Below are 19,220 nucleotides of genomic sequence, written 5' to 3' on the forward strand. Positions count from 1 at the left end.
AGTGGACGCGGAGGAGTCATTATCAGCCGGCACAACGTAATTGCAGATGTGCAGGCCGGTTTTGGGCTGAGATAGGCATCTTGAGCATGCAGAGCGGTGGGAACACAATGTCCTCACGCTCGAGTGGCAAAGAGCGGCCTCAGAGGTTTGATTTTGGGAGTCATTATCGTCCGGCATGCAGCAGTCAACCCCCCACGTAATTATCAATTACCCTAACAACGCTGCTCAGATTCTCTAGAGGCAGCAGATAAGTGTTGGACAGTTTTTCCTGCTTTCCCAGCAGAGCTCACAGACCAGAGCTGCACCAGGTTTTACTTGCAAATGAGGTTCTGCTCTTCAGGAATTCGGGAAAAGCTGCAAATAGTTGTGTAGTATTAAAGTAAGTTAAGGTTAAGGTGTCAAAAAATACATAAAATGACAGAAATCTCATAAAAACACTGTAATTTCCATAATTTGAATGCAGTTTTCTTATTTTTACATGAGATAGCATCTATTTTTTTAGACTTTTTAATGTTTAATGTAGGATATTTACATGTGTAAAACCAACAAAATGATGGATAGATAGATAGATAGATAGATAGATAGATAGATAGATAGATAGATAGATAGATAGATAGATAGATAGATAGATAGATAGATGTATTTTGACAGTTTATTAACGCTTACAGCTCTTATGCACTGATAAAAACACACTAATGCAACATTTTTGTTGTTAAAACTTCTGGAATGATATGCACTCTTATTTAACAATCAAATTTATGCAAAATTGCAGAACCTATGCTACTTTTTCTGTTTATTATCACTTATTGTATATAATTTTAGAAATATATTTACAATTTAATAAACCCAAGGGATTCAATAATTAAGCTAATTAAGTTTGAATTTACTAATTTCATGTTTCTTTAAAAAAAACACATTTTGTAGTTATTCGCATTGACAGATTTTTAATTTACCAGTTAAAAATTGAACATTAGACATTTAAATGTAATAGTATATATTTAAAACTTAATTTAGATATTTTCATGTATTTGAAAAATACACAGAAAAAAGTCAAAATAAAAAGGAAAAATGTGTAATTTATTTATTTACTTTTTACAGTGACATATTTTTAATTTACCAGTTAAATTAAAATTAAATAGCAGACATGTAAATGTACGGTCTATATTTGGAATTTTGTTTGCATTTCACCTATTCTAATAATACACAGAAAAAAGGTAAAATTAAAAGGAAAAAATCTATAATTAAAAAAATAATTTACATTTTTTACAGTGCCATCTAAACAAATAAATAGGAGTGTAGAAGCTAATTTTTTAGCATGCTTTTTTTGCATGCTTGCAGGTCGGTTTTCACTCCACAACTTTGGCTCAGACTAAAAAAATCTCAATAATTATTCCGTGGCTTCAGTTTTCTGCTGACATCAATCTTCCCCAGAGGATGAACTGTGGTGAATATTTATCTTCTGATCTAACCTCAGCTGTACTTTGTGTTTTATGCAGATAAGCAGATGTGGGCTGGCTGTAAACATGCTGCTTATTTGTAATTATACAATTGCAATTAAACTCCACACATTATGTTGACACTGCGTAATCAATCACAATAATAAATTATATTGTTGTTTATTCCAAACGGACTCTGTGTGTCATGCATTAAATATGAATGTGGACCAGGGGAGAGTCGTCCAGGGTTCAGGTCTAAAAATAAAAAGCAGATGTCCAGTATTTTTTGATCTTATCTATATGTCTTGTTAATCTTGCCTATATGTGCCACGGCAGATAAAAGAGGGCTCTGGTCTCTGAGGGACCCGTTTCAGCCTGGTTTCACTCCTCTGGAGCTGGAAGCCTCGTCTGAGAGGGCCGAGGTTAGTCAGGTATGACCTCGTTCTACATATTTAGAATACAGAGCAAAGAACCGGTTGTACTGGAACAGAATCTAGGGTACGCCGTCTTCATCACAAACAGCAGGACTCTGTGGTCCCTTTACAGCCCAGTAACTGTGGTTCTGGCAGCTTTACGGGCCACGACTGGACACTGGATATGAAAATGTGTCTAATAAGCTCTAATATTCACATTATATGTTTGTAGTGTTACGTGCATGTGGTAACCCGGTGCTGCTATTCCTGTCAGATGTTGTGTGCAGTGACCAGTTTAACATTTACTTATTTTAGACCTGACTTAGTTCGCTTGTTCTGCTTTAGGGCAAAATGTGAGCAGAAAGTGTGTTACTACTGCTGTTAGTAGGGTAAAGGTGTGTGTGTGCGTGTATCTGTGTGTGTGTTCATGCATCAAGCACCTCATTGACAGGGAAATACTGCAGGCTAGCAAGCTACCTTCAAAATAAAAGCATGCACATTGGCATTTAGAGTCATTTCTGTGCTAAAACGGATGCATAAGCCCTGCAACAAGTCCAGCCTTCACAGAGATTTTACTATTTATTTCTTTTTAAAACTCCATCAGTGGTAGAGTCATTTTGTATTGCAGTTTGCATTATCTACAATGTAAAAAATGAACATTTATTCATTGAACAGGTCTTAACTGCATGTTTTCTGTAATAATTTACTTTTTAATTAGTTAATTTACAGATCATATCCAGTAAAGTCCAAATAAAAAGTATTAATTTTAATGTTGACTGTAAAAACAGGTAAAACTATGAATCATGCTAACATGCGAAATCTGTATTTTTTAAAAACAGAATTCATTCTTTTGCAATTTTTGACACTAAAATTACCCCTTTTTTTGCTGTATTTAAAGCAGCAAAAATTAAAATATTTTACACATATTTGGCATCGTTTGAAAGAAAAATCATGTACAGTAAGTACAGAAAATGGAAGTAATTTTACGGCTGTTTTCTTTACAGATTTTCCTCATTTTTTTAACGTGTTGACTGTGAAACAACAGCAACAAAAACAAGCTGAAACTTAATACATCATATTAAATAAACAACTTTTAAAAGAATCAAGATTCAAGATTCACAACCTTTATTTATCACAAACACAATTATACATAGTACAATGTGCAGTGAAATGCATTGTGCACCTGTTCAGACTGAAACAATAAGAATAACAAGAAAAAAAAATAAAACAAAAATTGCATAAATTGCATAAATTGTACAAATTGACATTATTTTGCAATTATCTGTTTTCACTTTGACATGAAAGAGTCTTTTTTGATAAATTATTGTTGAAAAATTATGGAGAAAATCAATATGAAGGTGACTACTTTTTTTATATATCCTTAAAAACAACAGAGGCTGATTTTATGCAATCAAAATATCACGTCAATGATACCTCAGTGCTACTTTATTTGATTCTCAGATTAGTAATGGTTTTGATGCTATTTTAAGATTTGCAAGGCCACTATCATTCAAAAAAATATATCTGAAATTGAATTTTAATAGCCTGTATATTTTGTTCATGATGGGAATTTATATATGTATTATTTTTTGGTTTTTTAGTGGGAGGATAGACATAATTTGCCTTTTCAGTATTTCATTTTAACACCATTTTTCGTTAAGTAGGCTATCTTATTCTGAAATCCCTCACAGGATGCAGTCGTGAACTTCCACTCTAGCTTAACTACGCTCAGTAAAACACGAGCAGCTCCGGTCCTGCTCTGCTCACAACAACAAACCCGCCTTCCAGGACGGACAGAGCAGCCGGAGAGCGACGGAAACACACTTAACATGCAGTTTTGTCAACACATCGCTCGGTAAAGTTCCGTGTTTGTGGATAAAAACGACTTTTAAAGGGGAGAAAAGCTCGTCGAGTCCAGATTTTTTGGTCAACAGAAGCAGCTGTCCGGGACTGTCCGTTTCACCGTGCATGGTAGGCTGAATTTACCACTGTAACTCACTTAAAGTGCAGTATTATTAGTGGGTAAATGTCTTTATGTGGATGTTTCTGTCGTCTAAATACGTGTGTGTCCAGTAAGTTTTGTGTAAACTTGTGGAAATCCCCTCTGCCGCACCTTTCTGCTCAGGTGTGTGAAGGTTGAATTTATCACTTACTGTCATTAGCAGCAGTAAGGCGGAATTTAGGTGTAATTTATGCAGTTAAGCTCCTCCGACAGATTCATTAGGAGTGTAACATGCCCCCTGGAGGGTCCTGAAGGGTTTCTGTAAAAGCCAAAATTAGCTTTTTATCAGTATGTGCATCAGACATGACAGGTCGGGCGTGTTTAGACAAAATAAAATGCTTCCTGCAGCTTTTCCTGCTCAGACTTAAGTTCCACATCATAAATCAGCAGTTTCCTTATCTGCTCAAAATAATCTTCTGTCTTTTATCTGTGTTGTTTAATGCTCTGTGTGCCAAAGTGGTGCATTCAAAGTCCCTTTTGCATCCTAATTTAATCCACATGCATGTTTTTTTTAGTGTGAAATTGATTCTTCTGTGTCTGTAAGTTTACAAACTGCAAAGAAAGTTCTTGCAGCATCACTTGGGCTTGAATCTGGGTCTGTTCAGTGCTAAAAATGCACTCAGAGGTTATGTTTTAGCTCAAAATAAAATAAGAAGTAGTGTCTTTCGAGCCCACAAAATGTTTTGTGGCAGATTTTACATCCCGGTGACGACACAAAACAATCGACGGTCTGTTTTCCTGTCGGTAAGTAAAGGGAGAGTGGTTCTGGAGGACTGGCTGACCTGCCCCGGGGTGCAGCAGCAACATATGTGAATTCTTAAAATGAATGGCATTCCCGTCTGGCTCGGCACAGAGGCACTTTTCACGGTTTATGTTTTTCACTGGAAGCAACAAGAATGTAATTTGCACACACAAAAAAAGATTTCTATTGAGATGGAGTTCTGGTGTGTTTTTATGTGCAACAAAAATCCCCATGAGGGCTCATTTAACCCGCCTGTTGTCCTCATTTACAGGCACCAAAAAATATTGTTTCCTTGTCAGGGAAAAAATCCCAACAATTCAGTAAAAAAAAAAAAATTCACCAAATTTATAAAAAATTAACGAAACCTTCAGGGAAAAAACCCAAAAAATTAAAGTTTCAATTAAAAGTTTTATTTAAAAAAACCAAACAAATTTGGCTAGAAATATAAATAAATAAATAAATAAAAATATTTTCTGAAAATTAATTTAAAAAATCTTCCGAAAAAATTTCTAAAAATATCTGAAGTGATTCCACATATATCAGTAAAAGTTCTAATATTTTCTTTAAGAACATTCAGAAATAAATCAACCCAAAAATTTATCAAAAAAAAGCTGCAGATAGATAAATCAAAAAAATCCATTTAAAATTTCCCTTAAAAGTTTTATTTAAAAAAATCCCCAAATGTGGCAAGAAATAAAAATTGTAAAAAATAAAAAGTGTGAATATTTTTAAAATATGAATAAAAATCTTCCAAAAAAATCCTAAAAATATCAAAAGTGATTCCATATATATATATATATATATATATATATATATATATCAGCAAAACTTCTAATAAAAATCAACCACAATCCAGTGAGTTTCGCTGGATTTTGGTTGATTTTTTTCTGAATGTTCTTAAAGAAACATTTTTTTTTTAACATTTCTTTTATTCCACCAAAAAATGTTCAAAAACTTCTCAAAAAGTGTTGAAAATGTGAAAGTTTTCAGTGTGAAAATATGTTTTTTTCCACATTTTTAATCTTTAAAACGGGTCAGTTTGACCCGCAGGACGACTCGAGGTTTAAGAGATAAGATCACAAAAAAAGAGCCTGTTTTTCTGCAAACAAAGACCGAATGCTGAGATGATAACGCAGCAAAGAGGAAGAACAAATAAACCAAAGCAGCAGAACTCCGGCCTCCGACCTCCACTGACTCTGCAGGACGTTGGGTTGAAATTTCTGCAGCTTGGAGACAAACAGAGGTCAGATCTGAGCTTCTCTGGAACGTCGTGGAGCTTCAGTCAGTTTATTTGCAGTGGTAATTTCTGTAGGGATTTTTCTGAGCAGTCGGCAGCTTTCCCTCATATTCAGAGGAACTGCTTCGTCAGCTTGTTTACGTCCATGTCGAGCTCCTCGCTGCGCCTCTTTATGCTTTGTTCTTCAGGATTTTTATGACTTTATGTAAATCAGATCTCACTGGGAGCCTCTGAGTGTGTTTTTTGAGACAGTTGCTTATTTATAAAGTATTATTGCACATTATAGTCGACATGGCAGCAAAGTAAAGCTGTTAATGGTGTCTTAGGTTTTGGTACTGAAGGGTCTGAGTTCAGTTTTTAATTTGTTATTTGATGAACTAACATTGCATTGGCTCACTGTGAGATTCCAAAGTGGTTAAAATAGAGTCGAACATGCGTAGTTTTTCAGCACCAACCTTTAATTCCTGGTATTTTTCAGCTCCTTAAATAGCTTTTTCCCATCTTCCACCACACTTCTGAACTCAAAACAAGAACTTTAATGCCTTTAATGCTGCTTATGTGCAGTCTCCCGCCCATATTTATTCTGTTTTATTGGTTCTTATTTGATTTAATTCACCTCTCACACAGTATTCTACATATCCTGCCTTCTTTGGCCTCTTTTATTTAATATGCACATTTGATTTTATTGTTGTTAATTTAGCTCGTTATCAAAGCACCGTCCACCTTTTTATGTTTTCATCAGTGAAGATATTCTATTCTGTTCTAAATTAGAATAAAATGACTTAAGCTTACTAAAGATTAACATCCACAGGGCTAAAATTCTAATAATCTCTGACTGTAAAGGGTGATGAGGTGCTTTTACTCATTGAGAGGTTTGTTAAACTTTACAGATCTGCGTATTTTAGCAGGAGGCGGTGAGTTCTGGGTTGGCAAACAGGAAGTGTTTTGCTCGTTTATTTATTGTTTTATTTCTGACAAATTCTCCTGCGATGCTTCGTGTAGCAGCTCGGGCTCTCATCTTGTTGGAAGTCGTATTTTCAAACTGTAAATAATGTCGACATCGGAAAATTTCTGAATTTACACATGGTTGTTAGTTCTTTTATAGCATTTGACTGTAAAGTTACACTATTTTTACTGCATTTAAAGCTTCAAATATGTCATTCTTTTACATATATTTGCTGTTATTTGATAGAAAAAGTCTGTATTTTAACATCTGGCAAACAGATGTTAAAGATTATATTATTTTTAAGTTTTTAAAATATTTTTAGAAACTTTTGGACACTTTTTTTGACGATTTGCCGCAAATTTTTTTCCTGCTTATTTTCACAGAATTTTTTTTACAGAGTACATATCTCTGCTTTTTTGTTTGCGTCACTTTTCACCTTCCTATGTCATTTGCACATTCTGTCACTCTTGTATATTTTGTTGAATTTTTTCCATGTTATATTTTATATATTTTTATCTTATTTTATTTTACTTTATTTTTTATTTGTTTTATTTTACTTTATTACATTTCATTTTACTTTATTTTATTTTATCTTATTTATTTTACTTTATTTCATTTTGTTTTGTCTTATTTTATCTTATTTCATTTTACTTTATTTTATTTCATTTTATTTTACCTTATTTTATGTTTTATCTTATTTTACTTTTTAAAATTTATTTTGTCTTATTTTATTTTGCCTTATGTTACTTTATTTTGTCTTATTTTATCTTATTTATTTTTCTTTATTTTGTTTTGTCTTATTTTATTTTAATTTATTTTGTTTTGTTTTACTTTATTTCATTTCATGTAATTTTATCTTATTTTACTTTATTTTGTCTTATTTTATTTTACTTTATTTTATTTTGTTTTGTCTTATTTTATCTTATTTCATTTTACTTTATTTTATGTGATCTTATTTTACTTTTTAAACTTTATTTCATCTTATTTTATTTTGTCTTATTTTATTTTATTTTGTCTTATTTTATCTTATTTATTTTACTTTATTTTGTTTTGTCTTATTTCATCTTATTTTATTTTACTTTATTTTGTTTTGTTTTACTTTATTTCATTTCATGTCATTTTATCTTATTTCACTTTATTTTGTCTTATTTTATTTTACTTTATTTTATTTAGTTTTGTCTTATTTTACCTTCACTTCATACCCTAATATTCTTCATTATCTCATTCCTTACCCCTTTGTTGAACATCCATGTTGCTGTAACAACTTCATTTCCCTCTGGGGGATTAACAAAGTCGTCCAAGTCTGAAAAAAATTAACAAACTACCGTATATAAAGCTGCAGGTCTACTTATGGAACTGACGTTCCCTTCAGAACATTCCTACCTACAGAAAATGTGCGTCCTCTAATTCCTGGAGGCAAATATTTACGTTCTCCCCCGGCCTGGACGAGTTAAAGTCATACAAGGGAAAAAAAAGTCCCAGTAGCCACGTCTCTGGATAATTATGTGGTGTTGAAGTAAGAGCAGGTATGTTAGAGGTACAGTATGTTCTGGAGTTAAAATGGCTTCAAGCAGAGGGAGGGAAAGTGTTGTTATGATCAGATGTGGTCGTGTAGTTTATCTTTCTGCGGGAGACGGAGCAGGAGGTGTTTATGAGTGTAAAAGGCCGTATTTCATCGTACATTATCTGTCTTCTGCTGCCCTTGAGCCGTTCAAACTGAAGGTGAAATCGCTCCAAGAACAAATAAGAAACTTTAGACGACAATGGGAACCCGGCAGGAGCTGTCAGGCAGCATGAAGGCTGCTTCAGTTTTCTGTCAAAGCAGACGCCGCCGCAGCGTTTAGCGGCTTTCTTTGTCTTTGCAGCTCCTCATTGTGTTGAGGTTTACTCTCCTGTCGCTGGCTGCTTACTGTAATTAGTGATGTTTCCCACACTGCAGTGAGTCAGTGGAGCTTTCTGAACAATAACACGTCTGTTATGTGTCTGCAAGAGAAAAGGAGGAGCACCTCTTTGGTTTAAGAGCTGCGTTTGTTATCGTCCTCCTGGAATTATGTCTCATAATTACATTTTGCTGAAGGAGAACCTGCTGTGAGTCGCTAGAATCCGTGTTTTGTGGCTCTCTGCGGTCATAACATGCAGAATAACGACACGCTGAAAGCACACATGACATGCAGCCTGTTGACAAAACAGAACCAGCTCATGACTTTACCTGACAGGCTCCTTAAAGAGACACGCTTTCTCCTGGTTTCTGTTGTTTCTCTGAGCCTGTGTGGATACCAGCTGAGTTTTACTCCCTAATCCTGGTCATCACGTCTGTAGAAACACACGGATGCTTCCTGGAACGACTTTTATTGTCGTTGAAAACCGCATTGTGGTATAATTCAGAGGATTTAAAGGAAAATCTTAATTGCAATAAATCATGGAGCTTTTATCTACCGGTTTCTTTCCAGACGGGTTTTTTTGTCTCCTCCCCAGGATCTGGTTTGGTAATCTTGGCCAGCTTTGAGTTTTTTGCACAGCTGGATGCACAGCTGTGTGACAGCGGCTGAGGTTTCTGAGACCTCTGGTTTCTGAGCCTGGGAACGAGTCGGACGCTTTTGTTTTTTTCTCCTTTCCTGTCTAATCCTGTCTGTCCCGAGCCGACCGGTCTGCGATGGGGATGTTTTATGAAGAATTTAAAGAGGATGCAGATTATTTCGGCCTCACACTGAGCTCTCTTTGCTTCGTCCTGATTTTCAGGTGCACAGCGGCCATTAATCTGGAGGCATCTTATACCTCCCAGATTGCCATAATTTGTCGTCTCCTTTCCTTGTGCTTTGAATAACGGCCTCATTTTCACTGCAAATGGACCGTGGAGCCAAAACAGCCGCCATCCGTTTTTTAAACTTCTTTATGTGCTTCCTCCAGAACTTAGAACAAAAGTTAATCTTTATAGAAGACCCAGCAGAACCTTTTATATCCCTTTCCCTATACAGAAAGCTTTTTTTTCCGCCCTAAAGAAGACACAAGTACAGATTAAAGCTGCAATAATTGTTCAATTAGACGATTAGTTACCAACTGTTTGGATAATTGGGTTTATTAGCTCAATTAGCTTTGATAAAAAGTCAAAATTCACTGATTTTTATCTGCTTAAATGTGAATATTTCCTGGTTTCTGTCCTTCTCTGTGACAGTAAACTTAATATTTTGCTGTGTGGAACAAACAAGACATTTAAAGACGCCACAAATCAACATTTTTCACCACTTTCTGTCATTTTCTGAACCGAATGCCTCACTGATTAATTGAGAAAATGCCTAACAGAATGAAGACGGGTCTGTGCTCGTATGTTTGTTCCATTTCGGGGCAAATGACAGGTGTGAAACATAAAATCGGTGCTGGTTCAGTTCCTTTTAGCTCCTTTGGTTACAGGGATCCTGGTGTTCTATAAGCTGGTCACCATCAGTGGGAACACTGTTGGGAGCAGCTGTGGAAAAGTTCAGTTATTTTAATGAGCTGAAAAAATTCTTAAAATGTTAAAGAACGATGTTAAAGCTTCAGTTTATTTTTATTATGGCTTGTGGCCAGTTGATTGATCTGCTAATAGTTTTTTTTTATTGATCATTTTGCCTGTTAATGTCACAAAACAGAGAAAATCTGCACAATTTGATAACAAATGTCCATCAGTTTTTTTTAAAAACATTCAATCTTAACATTTTACATTTGACAGTCTGCGAACAAAAAGGATAAATAATTATCAAATGCTTTTTAGATTTAATTGTATTTAAATAAGGTCTATATCAAAATTCTGTAATTTTTTTTACTATAATTAAATATTTAACCAAAATAGGATGTATATTGAGGGCTGAAAATGGTGTTTATAACAATAAAATCACAGAAAAAATAATGTTATTTTACTTATTTACTGGAAAAATAATCAATTCTCAGAGTTTTTCAATTTTAAATTTTAAATAATGTGTCTATTAATTTATATATTTTAAAAATATCTATATTTAAACCAATCCAATGTAATTATTTTGCAGATATTAGCCATTATCTGAAATAAATAATTATATATATTAAGGATTGAAAAATTATGTATATTTTACGAATTCAGTAGATTTTTTTTATAAAATAAGATCACAGAAAAGATAATTTTAATTTACAAGTTGACTTGAAAAATAATCAAGAATCAATTCTGACATAGATTTTAGGTTTTAATTTTAAGAATATGTCCATGTAATTTTATTTTATTTTTTACTATATTTAAATCAATCAAATGTCATTTTTTTCATTGTCTGCAATGAAAAAAATGTGTATTTTAAGGATTTGAAAATAGTGTATATTTTATTTATTTTGGTATTTTATATATTTTATGAGTTATTTTTTTAAGTTGCATAATTCTCCAGGTAAAAATCAGTTAAAATAATATTAATTTACATGTTGACTGGACAAATAATTTATAATGAAATCATTTTTGCTCAGTTTCTTTTTAAAGCTCAGACTGCACAGAATTCTGCTTGTCCTGCTCTGACCAGCAGCAAAAACAACCCAGAGAGTTTAAATAACAGTTTTTGCATTTTTACATTTCTGCTAATGTAGGCAGTAAATCAGGAACTTTTGTTTTAACCAGTTTGAGGGAAAAAGTCACGGCTGAAGTAATGCTACTGGTTTTAAAATGCACAGAAAAAATCTTCTATCATGTTGTACTGAAGCACAATTAGCTTCTAAAGACAAATCAGCGGACGGATTAATTATTAAAATTACACTAAAATCTAAAAAGTTTCGTCGTCTTTCAGTTCCTCCCTGAAAACCCACAGATGACTGGATGCATTTAAAAGCTCAGGGTTGTTTTAAAGTTAAAATTATTCTGCTGTTCTTTATTCCACCAACAGTTCAGTGTCCATCTGCTGAATACTGATGCCTCTGACATTGTAAAACTCTCCTCCCTGTACATTTCTAATAATATTCTACTCAGAGAAACAGCCTTTGGACTTTTCCAGCCTTCCAATCGCTGCACCACCACATCCACTTTCCTAATCAGTCCCAAATGTTTTTTTCTTGACCCGTGTCACTGCGTCTTTTCCTGCAGTCGTTTTGTGAATGGATGTCAAGCAGCCGCTGCAGCAGAGGTTAGATTAGATTCACAGTTTGGTAAACAGCAGCGATAAGATGCCAGAACGGCTGGAGGCGCCGCCATCGACATCACTCAGTGGAAACGTGTCCTTGGTCGGAGAGGAAACATTTGTTAACTGAAGCCGCTGATTTAAATCCAGAAACATGCAGACAGAGCTTTAAACAGCTCTATTCAGAGACAGGAAGGAGTCCAGCAGCAGATGGTTGGATCTCAGCATCACTTATTCAGACCGGGATTACATGAAGAGACAGAAGAGATCTGAATGTATCCGCTGATAGTCATTATTTTTTAATCCTCCGAACCCCAAAACCCACTGGTGTGTCTAAAGACATGTTATCATTAAAAAAATCACTAAAATTACAGCATTTAGAGGACTGGAAACTGTGAAAATCACTTCATGTTTGGGGAAATGAACCTAATCTAAGCTTAAATTTGAGATTGCAGCCTCAAAATCCTGAAAAAAACTAATTTAATAATTATAATTAGACATTTTACAGCGTTTGACCATAAAATTACACATTTTTGTACAATATTTGAATTGGCAAAAAATTTATTTTAATGATATTTTACTTTTTTTTCTGTTTCAATTCCACACTATATCTCGTAAAAAAAAGTTAAATAATTAGAATTAATTATTTTTGCGATGTTTGACCATAAAATTACAAATTTTTATACAATGTTTGAATCTGCAAAAAAAAATCTTTAAGTGTATTTTGCAGAATTTTTTTCTGTTTTGTTAAATTTCACAAATTATCTAGTAAAATATAACAATCTAATGAAATAATTTTAATTGATTATTTTCAATGTTTTGACATAAAATCACATATTTCACACAATATTTGAATCAGCCAAAAAATTGTCATTTTAGTGATTTTTCTTTTCTGTTTTATCTAGAAAATTGTACAATAAATAATTGTAATTAATTTTTAAGAATGTTTGACTATAAAATTACACATTTTTATAGATATTTCTAATTATTTGAAAGAAAAATAATGTATTTTAAGGATTAAATTAAATAAATAGTACTTATTTTATCTCTTATTATCTAGATTTCCATGTTCTGTTAAATTACAAATAATATCCAGAAAAAATGTGTGGGGGGGAATTATTTACAAGTTGACTGTAAAAAAATAAAAAAAGGCCAAAACTGTCCCTAATTTCCTCAACAAAAATCTGTAAAATACATATTTAAATTAGAATAGAATTTCTTTATAATAATTGCAAATTTAAATGAAATTAATAATCGGTGCATGATAAATACATTTTACTGTTTAAATATGTAAAAATTAATCATTTGACAGATGTGTTCTTATTTTCACCATTTGTCCTGTTTTTGAACATTGTAGAGCCCTTCCTAGCTCCTTTTCAGGTTGTTTTTTTTACAGGATCTGCCCTTTTTAACTGTGTTGTTAAACATTCCTGTCATTTCAGGACAGATGGATGCGTTGGAGCTGCTTTGTTTCAGCTGGAGGATGTGAGCTTTATTTGTTGGGTTTTGGTCTTTTTGCCTGAATCTGAGCTGAAACATTTCACACAGAATCTTCATGTAGTTTGTTGCATCATCTGCTGCCACTTGTAGATGGTGATGATCTGGAAAAAGAGCAACAAAACATGCAGAAAAACAACATGTTGTCGGTGAGCGGCTGTGGTTGGAGGTGGTAGTTGATGATGATGACGTTCACAGCTGCTGCAGGGAGGCCCATATGTGCTGATGTACAGGAGGCCCGTCATCTTCTACTCTTTTTGTTTTTATTTTTCATTCCCTCGCCTCTTCATCTGTCCTCCTGTAATCCTGCATCTCACCCTCCGACGGCGGTGGAGCCCGACGGTCTTTCCCTTCAGAGATACGAGAAAACACTGACGCAGAAAACAAACAAACAAACAAACAATCCAAGGAGCCATTTAAGCCCGGTGTCGTCCTGCCAGTCAAAATTGAGCCGTTTTTAAAGTTTGAAAATGTGGGGGGAAAAAAAAAATTTCACAGTGAAACTTCTGATGTCTAGCCTAGCCGCGCTAGACAACCCACGGCAACGAATTTAATTCTCTGCCAGGGTGGGTCTAGTTACCCTCCATAAGGCTCGAGGCTGGATTCTCCTAAAACTGGCCGGACCAATCACCATGAAGTGTAGAGTCAGAAGGCGGGCGTAACGAAGTGACGGCAGAGGCGCAACGATTCTGACAGAAACAACCGGAAACAACTAGCCTGGCCGCGGTAGACAACCCACGGCAACGAATTTAATTCTCTGCCAGGGTCGACAACAAAAACGACAACAGTCGTTGAGCTCCATTAGCACCGACTCTGAATAATCTTTCTGTTGACATGTCTGTAATATACTTGAGCTTCACCCATTGACTGTATAAATAAGGCTTCACCGAACTACCGCATCCTCTGATTTCTGGCGCGCTGATTGGTTGTATACCTACCCAGTTGCTGCAGAGTGATTTGTTAGACAACCTTTTAGCCCGCCTCCCTCCCTGTCGAGCGTGCCTAGACCCTTGCGTCTTCAGAACATGGGTCTAGCTAGGCTATCTGATGTCAACATTTTTGGGAAATCTTTGAACATTTTTTAGTCGAAAAAATAAAGTTTCTTAAGAACATTCACAAAAAAACAACCGAAATCCAGCGAATTTCAGAGTACAGAACTACCATAACTGATGGAATAAAGACTCCACTGGTGATAAATCGTCTTTACAAGAGCTACAATGATGAATCTTTTAATCAGGTAGATGCTCAATTTTCAGTTAGTCAACAGTTATTTTGATAGCAGATGAAGCTGTATGAATAAAAAGGACAATCCTCCAGTTCTACCTTTGTAAATGTGAATATTTTTTGATTTCTTTCCTCCTTTATGACAGTAAATTAATACAAATCTTTGACTTGTGGACAAAGCAAGACATTTGAGGACTTCATCTTGGACTTTGGGAAACATTTATTGACATTTTTCACCATTTTCTGACATTTTATAACCAGATAACTAATCAGTTGATTAAGAAAACAATCAAGAGGTTTATCGACCCACCTTCCAAGTCTTTTTTTCCCCTCATTTCCTCTTTTCACTCTCACCCAACAAGGTCACATTACTCTTTCTGTTTCCTTGAAAGGTTTTTTTTATAAATGCTCAAACACCTCACTTGGCTTTTTCATTTCACTTTATCACCTCGTGTCATATTTCATCCTCTGTCCTTTTGTTGTTTCTGAAGTTCACAGATGGGACATCGGTCTTGAACAGCAGCAACGCTTCGGTAATTTTACCTCGGCTGTCTGGAAAAGTAAAAAATGTTGTGCCAATTTTTAAAAAGATGGTTTTAATGGCTCCACCTTTCTCCTTTCCGTCTTCGTTTGTTGCTGTCGGAGGTGCAGCGTGCGACCGGACTTATGTAAGTGGGACGACCCTTCCCTGAGGTTGGTTGTTTGGATATTTTTAAATACATTTCTCTTTGCTCTCTGTGTGATTTCTGGCCTGATTATTCTAAGAGTCCACGAGATGGACGGCACACAAACTGGAATACCGCTGAACCTCACAGGGAAGAAACGCTGCATGCTGGAGCGACTCATCTCAGCCAAATGCCACCGAAACGAGGCTTTTCTGTATTTTCTGAGTGGGCGTCTGAGTGACTGAGAGGTGAAGAGGTGTCGGGGAAGAACGAGGATCAGAAGCTCCGTGGGCGGTGGGATGCACGGTCAGGCAGCGGCTGCGTCACGCCGTTACATAAGAGCTCATGCGTGTGGAGAGGATCTGAAGTAACGCACACGGAGAGCCCTGGAGATGTTGAGCGTTCAGACAACGCGCCGCCCGTCCGTCCACGCTCGATAAAACAGTCAGAGATGACTCTCCTGATTCGCTCTGTTTCCATTATTATATTTTTATCTCTTATTCTCAGGCGGCAGATGAACAACTTGAGCTGTTGTGACCTTTCTGCTGAGGCGGCCTTTATATTTAAAAATGTCGTTGTTGTCACTCTCACACCGTCAGGACTTTTCAGCTTTTCTGTTACTTAGCCTGAATGTTTTGGGGGTTTTGACTTGATCAAGTTTTTATTTGCTCCTGACCTAATAACCAGGTCCTATTTCTACGATAATACTCACTTCAAGTACAATTAAAGGTACAAAAAAACTGCTGAGATGAACCCAAATCCAAATTGTTGGATCGAATTTGGCGTGTTAAGTTTTTGACATTTTGATGCAAAAAAATTCAAAATATGATTTCTTGATTGAAAAAATTTTAACTTTTTGACATTTTAATGCGTTAATGTCAAAGTTTTTGACATTTTGATGCAAAAATTTTCACATTTTTTGAAATTTTGATGTTAGTATCCAAATTTTTGACATCTTGATTCAAAAAATGTTAACTTTTTGACATTTTGATGCCAAAAATTTCAAAGTATGACATCTTGAGTCAAAAAAATGTAACTTTTTGCCATTTTGATGCATTAATATCCAAATTTTTGACATTTTGATGCAAAAATTTTCACATTTTTTTAAATTTTGATGTGTTAATATCCAAGTTTTTGACATCTTGATGCAAAAAAATTCAAAGTATGGCATCTTGATTCAAGAAATTGGAACTTTTTGACGTTTTGATGCATTCATATCCTAATGTTTGCAAACACAGCCTGCAGTTCAGTCTAGAAGTCCCTGAATTTTTGTAGCGTGACTGTTGATCGTATCGTACTCAGTTATGGCTTTTTGATTGCACCAAAGAACACAATATTTTTCGTTTTTTACAAAATATAATTAGAATGAATGGTTTATTTTTGGATATTTTTTAAATACAACATGTGGAATAAAGAGATTTTAATGCAGTATCATGATCAGATTTGTTTAATTTTCCCATCAGAACCAGAAGTTACACGATTTTTTTCAGGGAGAGTTGGAATAATCGATGATTCTGTCTGTTTCTTGCTCTGATAAATTCAGTTTTTACAGATACGTCTTTTAAACGTGCTGTCAAGCTTTGGAGTTCAGAGGGTTTAGGATTCTAGGTCATAAAAACATGGTAGACTTTTTACTTTTGAAGCTCATCTTCAGCCCTTTTCCTATTCATCGCAAAGAAGCAGACAGAGGTTTCTCTCTGTAAATGTAGGAGGATGTTTGAGGTTTGGACGCTAAACGAGGATGTCTGAGAGAATACAGGACTTTGGAGCTGGAATGTGATGCTTTCCATGTGGGCTATCTTCTCGCTGTCCAAACAAGGCAGAAATGCTCGTTTTCCCCACGGATTCACTTCCCACCCGCTGCCCGATTTATCCTTTAAAACAAACATCTGTATGGATTCAGAATCTCTAAAGACAATGCTTTCAGTGTCCTCGAAAAGTTGCTTTTTTTTTATTTACTCCTGACCACATCTGTGCACCGGCGAGCATCCGTCAAACACAAAGAGTACAGCGGTGTCAGTACGACCGTTGGATGATGCCGCACTACTTCCCTGTTTTCTGAATGGCCTCGGTTCACGGTGCGATTGTCTCTCTCTGGGTTTGTTTACTTGCCTGTAACCTTTAGTTTGTTATTCTAATGTTCAGCCGTTTGCCAAAGTGCTGCGGAGTGGCAGTGTTTGGAGAAGGAAGAGGACGGACGCCGCCCTGCTCCTTAACAGTCCGCTGAGCTTGTGTTTGGAAAATACTGGACCTCATTTATCCTCATTACTTATCCTCTGTTACACCGCCCTTCCCAATGGGTATCTAAATTTACTTCCTGCATCTCGTTTAACGTAGCATCCTGAGAGTGTAGCTGTAGTCTGGCTGTACTCAGTCATGCATAATAAGACTAATTTATGAATGTTATCAGAGGATAGATCTTTGGATGCGTCCTGGTGTCTTTGTGCTGCCGTCTCCTGCCATTATTGTTCTGCTACTTATAAATGGCTTTTTGATTTAGCTTTGTTTGTTGTTTTGTGTGTCGTTAGTGTCGCTTGTGTTGTTGGTCTATTTTTTGTGTTGTTTCTTGCTTCTTTTTTGTCATTTTTCCATTTTTTTTTCGCTTTGCAACTTTTTTGTCTAATATTTTGTCTCTTTTGTTTTGTTTCGTGTCGTTTTTCCATTTTGTCTCATTTTTGTAATGTTTTGTCCTGTTTTTTCGTCTTTTTTGTCAGATTTTTTGTTTTGTTTTGTCATTTGTCTCATTTTTTCCATTTTGTCTAATTTTTGTAATGTTTTGTCCTGTTTTTTCGTCTTTTTTGTCAGATTTTTTGTTTTGTGTCATTTGTCTCATTTTTTCCATTTTGTCTCATTTTTGTAATGTTTTGTCCTGTTTTTTTGTCTTTTTTGTCAGATTTTTTGTTTTGTTTCGTGTCGTTTGTCTCATTTTTTCCATTCCGTCTCATTTTTGTAATGTTTTGTCCTGTTTTTTTGTCTTTTTTGTCAGATTTTTTGTTTTGTTTTGTCATTTGTCTCATTTTTTCCATTTTGTCTCGTTTTTGTAATGTTTTGTCTTGTTTTTTGTCAGATTTTTGTTTTGTTTCGTGTCGTTTGTCTCATTTTTTCCATTCCGTCTCATTTTTGTAATGTTTTGTCTCGTTTTTTTGTCTGATTTTTGTTGTTTTGTTTCTCCTTTATGTCATTTTGTGTTTCCTTTTTGTCTCGCTTTTGTTTTTTGTCATTTTGTGTTTCACTTTATTTGTTGTTTTGTGTATTGTTAGTGTCGCTTTGTGTTTTGTATCTACTCACTTGTACATTTTTCTACTTTTCTGGTATTTTGTTTCTTTTTCTTGTCTCATTTTTGTCGTTTGTCTATTTATTTGTTGCTTTGTAACTTTTTTGTCTAATTTTGTCTCTTTTTTTGTTTTGTTTCGTGTCGTTTGTCTCATTTTTTGCCGTTTTGCTTCTCACTTTTGTAATATTTTGTCCTGTTTTTTGCCTTTTTTTGTCTGACTTTGTCATTTTGATCATAAAGTAAAATACTACATCATTCAGTTCCAGACAGCTGTGAATAAATGTTGCATTCCTTTGTAGACACTCTGTGATCTGGAAGTTTTAATGTGGAAACAAGAAACTGAGGCTGAATGGAGTTGAAATTGAACTTATTTTTCTTAAGAAATTTCAGGTTGCTCTTGATGTTGTGTAGAAAGATAATTGATTAAATGTGAACATTTTTGCACTAAAGCAAAGGAAACCTTTGGAATTGTGGTTATTTATAGGTTAATATGCTGTGGTTTTACTGGTCACTTAAGATCAAATTGTCCTGAATGTGGAACCTGAACTAGAATGAGTTTGACACTCCTGGTCTAAATGGTGTTTCTTCTCTATATAGATACATCATGGAGTTGAGAGTGGTGTAGAGTTACATCTAGCATCCATTTCAAGGCTAAAAAGGATTATTTTCATGAAAAAAAAAC

At 34.9% G+C, this 19,220-nt stretch overlaps 1 protein-coding gene across 1 annotated transcript in view; it reads left to right on the top strand.

Annotated features, from left to right (window-relative positions):
* The first annotated feature begins 3,562 nt into the window (after positions 1-3,562).
* The window catches only part of LOC110961320 (leucine zipper putative tumor suppressor 2 homolog), a 41,535-nt gene continuing 25,877 nt past the window's right edge, over positions 3,563-19,220 (top strand). Inside the window, exon 1 of the mRNA XM_051939897.1 lies at positions 3,563-3,820. The gene's annotated coding sequence lies outside the window, so the exon portion shown is untranslated. The remainder of the gene's footprint in view (positions 3,821-19,220) is intronic.

This window comes from Acanthochromis polyacanthus, chromosome 19 (genome assembly GCF_021347895.1).
Source record: "Acanthochromis polyacanthus isolate Apoly-LR-REF ecotype Palm Island chromosome 19, KAUST_Apoly_ChrSc, whole genome shotgun sequence".
NCBI classification, from domain to species: domain Eukaryota; kingdom Metazoa; phylum Chordata; class Actinopteri; family Pomacentridae; genus Acanthochromis; species Acanthochromis polyacanthus.